The sequence below is a fragment of the Propithecus coquereli genome, unplaced genomic scaffold, assembly GCF_000956105.1.
Source record: "Propithecus coquereli isolate 6110/MARCELLA unplaced genomic scaffold, Pcoq_1.0 Scaffold18, whole genome shotgun sequence".
Lineage (NCBI taxonomy): Eukaryota > Metazoa > Chordata > Mammalia > Primates > Indriidae > Propithecus > Propithecus coquereli.
In genome coordinates, this window is record NW_012142745.1 from 4127820 (window position 1) to 4137300 (window position 9481).

The 9481-nt window shown below is 38.7% G+C and overlaps 1 protein-coding gene across 3 annotated transcripts in view; it reads right to left on the minus strand.

The window, feature by feature from the left end:
• The window catches only part of PAX3 (paired box 3), a 111193-nt gene that overhangs the window by 31452 nt on the left and 70260 nt on the right, over positions 1–9481 (minus strand). The gene's annotated exons all lie outside the window — the stretch shown is intronic.

Here is a 9481-nt window from a genome sequence, read left to right on the forward strand (position 1 = left end):
GCCCGCCTCGGCCTCCCAGAGAGCTAGGATTACAGGCGTGAGCCACCACGCCCGGCGGATTCCTATATATTTATAGACTCTACTGCTCCTATAAGAAAAATCATGTTTAAATTTAGTATCTCATTACCAGATCTTGGGAAATGCTTTAAGGAGAATCTATGTACTATTAATATAAATCTCAAGAACTGGCCCAAGAAGAAGCAGGCATAGTCTGTTGAACTGTCCCTAAACTGAAGTTTAGAGTCTGGGTCTCTGCTGGATGGGTGGGCAGCTGCCCAGGACAGCTGTTTGGTTTGAGGAGCCCAATGCAAAAAGAAAAGATGGGGCTCCTTGTTCAAGAATTATTATAAATTTCGAGACGACAATAGGAGAGCATTAACCCAAGAACAATGCCCCTGAAGCCAGCCCTTCTGTGGCCCTCTCCCCTCAAAGCTTGCATTTGCCTGTATCTGCAGGGGGAAGGGTCCTTCCAATTTTAGTGTGCAGGTACCTAAGAAAGAGAAGGGGGAGCTTGGAAATTAGACAGAACTTGCATTAATGGTACAATATAGTGTCTGCTCCTATAAGAACAGTGTCTTAATCCTTATAAAAAGCTGTGACTAGCAAAGCTTGGGCACCAGTGGTGCCACTGCCAGACCAGGGTTTGATGGGGGCAGAGTGGAGTGAGCATTCTCCCTGTTTCTGCTAGTACTCCCACAACAGAGTGAATTGCAACAGTAATAGAGCACCTGCTGGCCTACAGAGGGTTCTTTGGTTTGAGGCTGCATCAGACCAGGGTTCTGGGCAGGAGAGCATCCCTCTCCAGAGGCCCCAGACATCAAGGCAGCATGCAGAGGGCCCTCACCGGGCTAGCAGGCCAAAGACCCTGAGCCTAGGGGAGAAGCCAGAGTAGCCGGGCCCTTGAACACATGCAAATGTACTCGCAAAACTCCCCACAAACAACTTGGGGATCCTCTAGAGACGGGGCTCAGATACGCTGTCAGCAAATGGGGAAGGTGAGCCAGAATTGTAGATTATTAATGTCAATGTCAAGGTAACTCATTTGCACCCTCAGGCTGGTAGGACCTGGGGAAAAGCAGGTGGCGCTAAAAGCAATGTAAATATGTATATGGCCCATACTTTTAATTCTCTTTGATTTGAATTTAGGCTCAAACTTAACTCTGCCCTACAGAAATCTAAAATTTAACTCTGCTTCAGTATAAATTATAAGCTTTCCAAAAGGGTGCACATCCAAAATGAATTTATTAATATAAATATGATTTTAAGTTTTCTAATATTTTAATACTTCTCCATTTTATTGACACTTAAACACTGTGCAATTAAGAGGCAATAGAATGAATTAATAATATACACGACAAATTAAATATACCTAAAAACAAATATTCATGCATGAAAGTAAAAAAGAAGTATAATATATATCTACTGTGTGTCAGATATTATGCTTGGTTTTTCAACTGTTATCTAATGTAATATAAAATAGTTTCATTTAATATAAATCTTATTTTAGGGTATTTTAGTATAAACTTAAAACATGAAAAGAGACTTTCTTTAACTATGGGAATATTTTTAAAGGACTATTAACATGCTAAGAAATATGCCACATACTGCATCATAAATTTCAAAAGCTCTCAATGCAACTTATATGCATATATGTTTGATAAATGTGAGCTAAACTAAATGATCAATAATTTGTTCATACTTTTAGAATGGTATTTCTCAAACTTTCAGAGCATCAGGATCCCCTGGGGGCTTGGTAAAACAAATCTTTGGCTGCTCCCCTTCCATGGTTTCCATTCAGTAGATTTGGGGTGAGCTCCAAGAATTTGCATGTTCCCAGGTGATTGATGCCAATTCTTCTGATTCTGTATGACACTTTGAGAACCACCCCTATAGAATATTTCAGATTAATTCTTTTCCCTCTCAACATTTTCAAGTGTATAAAATACTTCCTGCCACAATTTACCAAAACAAGTCACTTCCACATATATATTTTGAAATTATAAATAATACGCTCCCTAAGAAACAAATGATTCATTCTCCTAAGAAGACAATAAATTTCCATGAAAAGTTTCCCTTTCATGCTTCCAGTTTTCGTTGCCCTGGCCTTTCTTTCCAAAGTGAATTCAAGTGAAAAACTCAATAGCATTTGAGAATTGACCAAAAGCTTCCTCTGCCCGAGAGAACCCTAAATCTTTGCTTGCACATTCTCTTACTATGATCCCATTAGGATAATAGTATGTGGAAATTTTCATGTTTCCTTTGGGAGTCTCAGGGGTTATTAAATTCTTCCAAGTAAATATGATGTGCCATGCACTGTCAGGTCAATTAATCAAAATCATCTCTGGTTTCTGAAGAAAAAGACTGGTTAGATTTACAAGCACTGGGAAGAATTAATCCGGAGGGTCAAGACCACATTGTTTCACCCTAACAATCAACATCCCCCAGAACATAACTCTGTGAGCTCAAGGGCCTTCTCTGCCCTGTTCACTGCTGGAACCTTTAGAACACAGTAGGTGCTCGATAAGTACGTGTTGAATGAATTCAAGTGCAGGATATAATTTCAGTTTTGCTCTAACAGTGATTTCTTTGCCATTATTTCACACTTTTATTTTTAAAATGGGAATTTTGTTCTTACGACATCTCCCAACATCTATGGAGATGGGCTTCGGCGGTCTGTGAACCCTCAACAGTCATTTGGGGAGTTTTGCAAGTATTTGCACACCTGCATTTTTCTGGGGACCAATTATCAATTTTTCAAAGAGGACTGATTTTTTTTAGGATGAAGAACTACCAACGGCTAGTAATTTAAAAGACTCAGAATTTGGGAAGGTACACCTGTCAAATGGTAACGCAGGTGTGTCCTGAGGTAAGCTTAGGGAGGATAGAAACCTGCCATAGAGCAGAGGAGCAAAAGCTCCCTGGATCTTGACTTTTTATATGAATACAGGCCATGAAAGCAGGGTCTCATGATCTTTAAAAAAAAAAAAAAAATTCAGAATTTTTGTGAGTTCAGTAGGACAGCGTTTACCACCAAAAATAAATTTTTTTAACAAGCTAACAAATCACTACTTTTATTTATAGACTGTGTATCCAGAAGCAACAGAAAGGTTGCATCTAACTAGGAAAACCACCACACCGCATCATTTCAAAAGACATTGAGGAAATGATTTCCCTGATTCTTCTGCTGGAAAATTATTAGAACCAACTGATAATTTTTGGCAATATGAAGCCGCAATCTTACAAGTTAATTCTAACTTTTCCCCATCTGTAAACCCCAAAAGGATGTGGGCTTTAAAATATGTAAACTCAGCAACCCAAGATTAATCTACCAGCTAGGAAAAACTAGCTATTTCTAAAAATGGAAATACGACCATTTCTTATATAGCCTAATAGAAATAAAATTCATTATTTGCACAGAATTTGATTCACAACAATTGCCTGAATTTGAATCATTCAGTTTTTACCAGGAACAAATCTAAAACTTAAATCCCAGTTTAATAGCACACAGGAGACCATTTTGTTGGAGTTCATCTATTTTACCTGCTCAGTTTTTCTCAAGCTACTAGAACAAATTAGACACTAGATACAAAGTATATAATCCTATATATTATACAAAAGTAAAAACAAGTCTTTCTTTCAGGCAGCTTGATAGAAGGAAATTATATATTTTTTCCATGTAGAATATCTAAGTTTATGACTTGGAAAACAGCAAACAGTGTCAGCAAGACAGTTATCTAAATTAGTTAACAAATTGCTAGGACACAGCAACTAGATTAAATATAATCTCTTTGGAATATTACTACCATAGAGCCTTAATATTAAGGGAAGATTTTTAATCACATCTAAGTTGCTCCATCATACTCTACAGATGCCACAACAAACAAAATTTGCATTATTATTAATTAAATGGAGATAATGTCCCCCAATTTTGAAATCCCAGAGCAGCTCTCAAAAGAAAATTCGTGTCAATACATAATGCACAGCCTTCTAAATGGAAATTTTGTTGCTTTAAATTACATAACAATTTTCAGATTTTATCCCAATCCATATTATTATCAGATGTTGAAAATTTTGACTCAATTGTTGAAATCCCTTCACAATCCATTCTCTGACTTGTACATTAATTCAGTATCACCAAGGACTCTGAAGCAAATCTTTCCAAGAGGATGAGGATTCCTCTCGCTTCCCCATGTAACCACACAACAACCCTAGGAAGTACGTACATACACCACCGGACAGAAAGAAGAAACCAAGACACTGAAAGGTTGTTCAGGTTGCACGGCTAAGAAATCCAGGATTTGGCCCAGGTCTATGGGACTTCAGAGGACATGCTCACTTTCTTCTAGCTTAGAGAATCCTAAATAAGTGTTCAGTTCCTTTATTGAACTCACGCATTGTCCTTTTGAAGAGACAGGAACAGCAGAAATGAACCAAAACGGAAATTCAAATGTCAATTATTTAGCTGATTGCCATGACTGCTGCCATTTATCCCAAATTTTCAAAAACTGCCCAGAATCAAATGAAATTTATAGAAATTCTAGAATTGCATCAACATTATACACCAAATCAATTTTCCAATGAAATTCAATTCGATTCAATAAATATTTATTGAACTCTTTATATGTTCAAAGTATAGTTTTCAAACAATAATAAAGCACTAAGAAATGAATCGATTCTGCCAGAATATTAAATTTAAGAAAGCAAAATAGTCAGCCCAACCATTTGCAGTCTCTACTAAGAACCATCACAGACCACTGGTCAATCTGGAACTAAAACTGAGCAATTGAACTGACCACTTGTTTTATATTTTTATTACAGTCCTCTTTCTGGCATTTTTTATTTCAATGCATATAGTGAAAGAATATCAAAAGCTGAAAAGTTCTTTTTAAACAAAAGTGCAGGAATAAATAATTTGAAACATATTGGGATACTGATAGGTCATTCAGCAGAAATTATCATTGGAAAATATCACCTCTGACCGGGTACCTGAGTGTTTCCATCCTGTGCTTTATAAGAATGTTCATTTCATTTTATTGTATCTCAAACTAATTTTAGATTTTAGGAGCCAACTTTTTAGTTATCCCAATAATGTCATGTTAACTCCTAAGATTAAACGTGGGAAAATGGACAAGTATAGGAGGATTGAGTATAGGACAACTGTCATACCCCACAGGATTACAGACTCTTCCTTTGGAAACAAATCAAACTGGGAAGAAAAGGCAAAAGCATTACCACCAGTGGACTAACCATGAAGTTTAATTAAAGCAGGAATTACAGAACTAGAGAGTATGTCTTTGTCCGTTAGCCCCTCGTGACCTCCTCTGTAGCCTCGGGAAATATTTCATCCTCGTTAACACTATTATACATGAAATCTTGCCTCAATTTTATAGGGATTTAGTCATGTGGAATTCTGTAATTATTGGTTTCCAGACAAATATAATTCAGAGATGGGAGACAGGCAAAAAATGGAGAAACAAAATCATTCACAAGCATGAATTTGGCACATTGTCTTTCTTCTCAGCCAGACCTTTCATTTGAATAATTAAAGAAGCAAAACATGACAACCATTTAAACTCTATGTTTGCCCCAGATATAATACAATGCTGTTTACAGGCCCGAGAGGAGGTGGAGGGAATCTCTGGAGGCTGAACTTCCTGGTCACCGTTCATTTGCTGTAAGATGGCCTGGCACCAAATCCGATGGTCTTCTCGTCTGTTTTAATGTTTCTCAGCTCGACTTGTTGGCATTTTTACTCCAAACTGTGTCTCGCTGATAAAGAACAAGATAAAAATAAGAATCCTTCCTGAGCGCTTCATGAAGTCGTTTCACACCGAGTCTGACCACTGAAGGGTATTTTATAAGTATATTCCGCAAAGCCTTTAACAGGTCGTCTTGGAGTTTGATGCACCTACTTGGCTAATTGCAGAATGTCTCCTGTGCCTGTGAGTTTTGCCGTTCAACATGAAGGCGACAATGGGCCGAGTAACTGTTTTCTGATCTGAAGTAGCCCTTTTACACTGAGAAAGATGTGAATGACCTCTCTCGTGTTTGCTCGGGTGAAAGTCAGGAGGAGTGGAGCAAGACTGATATTCCCTCACAGACCCAGAGTAAATGACAAATGACATTTTCCCTTTGTGATCTTTGGGATTTTTGTTGACTTATTTGGAGGCTTTTGTTGGATCCCAAGAAATGGCCTGTGGCTGAGGCCTATTCTAGCGATTTCCACGCTCCATCTGTGGAATCCATCAACGGGGCATTTACCCTCATTCAGGGTTCTGACACCTGCCTAGCAGGGCGCAGGAGACACAAAGGAAGCCGGAGTGGATGAGAAAGGGGAGGTCGGGTGGGTTTTTTTTCAGAGACGGGAGGAGGGGGGAGGTTGAAATGGATGCCCAGTAGGGGTTAATCCAAGCCAGTTGAGAGACTGCGGCACCTGGAAGCTTCTCTTCCACATTAATTCACAAGCTAAGAAGTAATCGGTGACATTTTTTTTAAGTGTTTTGAAATTGTATATATGTAGAGGGAAAAAACGCCACTGAAAGGAACAAACCGAAGATTTACAATAAAATCCCAAGGTACAGCTAGAAATTGTGTGTAACCTAACAAATTATCAAGCAAGAAATTGAACTTTCCAGAATTCTTAACCCAGAACTAGGATTCGAGTAATTGTTATTTTGTTAGTTGATAAACTAGAAGAGGTGGTTTATAACCTAATCAGAGGTCTAAGGAGGGTAGTAGAGGAGTCTCGTTTTGTTTTTATTCCCTCTACAATTTCTCCCCCAAGTGTGCCAGCAAGATTCTTTAGCGAATGCAAAAAAAAAAAGGCCGATTTTTGGCAAAGATATGCTGCGCTTTCTCAGGAAAGGCTCTTTCAAGAACACTGAATCTAATTAAGACCCTCTAGCCAGTTACCTACTCTTGTTCCTGCTCGGCAGTCCCCCAGTTTTTGGCCAGAGAAACGTAAGGCTACTCCCCTCCCTTCCGACCCAAGCCCTTGCCTCGGAAGCTGCCGTCTCACAGCACGAGGTCATTAGAGGGAAAATAAGCTCCTGCCAGGTTGGGGCTAATCAAAATAGCACAAATAAACCCTGACACTCAACAACTCCCCGAGTGCCTGCTGCCCTGGGAGGCGAGTACAGATTGGTTACGAATATGGCCAGCCCTGGGCCGTCCAGGAGGGCCGGCCGTGTGCTCAGCGCCCTGGAGTTATTATAAATGCACAACATGGACAGTTGGGTGTTTATTTAAGACAAGGGCTGACAAGCAGAGGCTGGCAGAACGACCAAGCTGCCTCGGAGGTGCTGAACTGCGCGACCCAAAGATGCCTGCATCGTAAGGTTCTGAGAACTTTTGGTTTCCGGTTGCCGGGGGATTTTTGTCCACATTTCCTTGGGAAACGTTTCTCTGGAAGGAGTTCGCTCACAACAGCCACCACCTGACTATTAGTCATTTAAAAGGCCTCCTTTGTAACAACACAACAAGAAAGAAAGCTGTGTTTCTTCTTCATTTTTTCATGCAGCTCTGCCAGTGATTATTTTTAGTAGCTGCATTTGCTGGTACATTTAAGTAAAAACATGCTTGTGCTTTTCTCATCTCCTGATACGAGCAACATTTTGCTTACGGCAGCCACAAAATCCCAATCAAGCTGTTTAAGAACCTCCTTTCAAAGATTTAAAGCGAAGGAGGAATCTGTTACTGGCTTAATAACCCTGACACTGACCCAAATTAACCCAGTGGCTTCTTAAACCCCTTATTTTGAAGCTTATGTGTGTGTAACAAGAATTCCTTTTACAACAAGAATCTCTCCCATCAAACAAGAATATCACCCTTCCCTAACCGACCCTCGCAAATGATTATTTGCAATTTTTTTTAATTTGCTTTTTAAAACTTCATGGCAACCACCTCCAAAGCATTTCAAAGAGAAAAAGAGACTAAAGCCCCAAGAAAATGTGTTGCTATTCAATTAGGAAAACTGATTAGTTAACTAATTAATCAGCTAACTGCTTTCTAAGAATAGTCTCCCATGATAAGAACTTTCTCCCTCAAGAGCTTAAAAGTCAGTCATAATTAAAATTAAGAGCCAGGGCCGCTATTCATATTAAGGCTCCGTGTCTGTAACAGCAGCAAGCTCAATTCTAGGGTACTGGGATTGCATTGCAAGGAGCAAAGGAAGGTAATCTGCACACTGAAGGGGAACAGGAAAACAGTAGTTCTCCTGAAAGGAAAAGGGCCAAGTGACTTTTATTTACAATTGCCAAGAGAGAGGCCATTATTGACCATATGTGCCACAATTGCCCTCTTATCTCAGGCTGGCCATCATGTCCTTTGGGAGCTGTTAATGAACTGGGTAATTGAGCTGCTGACATGTGTTACCAAAACAAAACAATAGGAAGAAGAGACAAATGAACATTTTATTTGCCAATCAGAGTAGGTTCAGCTTTTCACAGAGCTACAGCTAAGTAACTGACTGAATACATAAAACAGTGCGTTGAAAGCAAGCAGATGCAGACACAATAATAGTTAACTGACAGCTTATGGCCCATCTGTGCTTAACATTTTGTTAAAGAAATTACTTGACTTGCTAAAGAGACAAATCATACAGCTGCCCCGAGTGCTGCATTATAAGAGATAAATCATTAGCTAAACTGTTTCATGCTTAAAATGACAATGCTTATTAACAGTTATGTTGGGACATTTTGTCAACACAGCTTGACACAGTTATTACTTACTAAAAATGTGACAACTCATAGATATCCCATGGAATTGGGTTAGGGAAAAAAGAACACTGCAAACAACTTGAAAGAACAACAGGAATTTTTATTCTCTCACGATTAAATATGCATCTCTGAGATGTTATAAATGAAAAAATTTAACTCTGTGAAATAGAACATAAAATCATGTTTCCTATAGCAATTATGTACCTTTCTTCCATTTATTTATATCTTATTTGTTCAAAACTGCAGCACAGTAGAAATGCTCTGGGTTGATTACTATTAATTTCATCAACAATGGAACAAAAATTAAGCAGATTAATTGTTTGTAGCCACTTCACTTTTCCAAATACACTCACCTTCTTCCTCTGGAAAAATATTTCTTTAATAGGAAAAACATATATGTTGCAAAAGACTAGTTTTATGAGGGGATTTAGCTTATGTTTTTTGTTGCTGCATCTGAATTGAAACTGCACTTTTTTGTCCAAGTGTATTTCAGCCATTGCAGTGTAGACCAACTCTGAAATCATATCTAAGTAAACTGGTTAACTAAATGCAGAGCATGGATCTCTCGAAGCCCTTCTTGTGATAGTTTCTTCACCATTATGGGCAAAATTAACTTAATAATAGTAGTAATAATAAAAGAAAAGCAGCTATTTCCTAACCTGATGACAGCTTACTATACCCAACCACTACTACCTGGTCGGTCCTTTGTGTATGTTTTCTTTCATCTTTACCCAAACCCTCTTTGTAAAGGTATTATTGTGCCC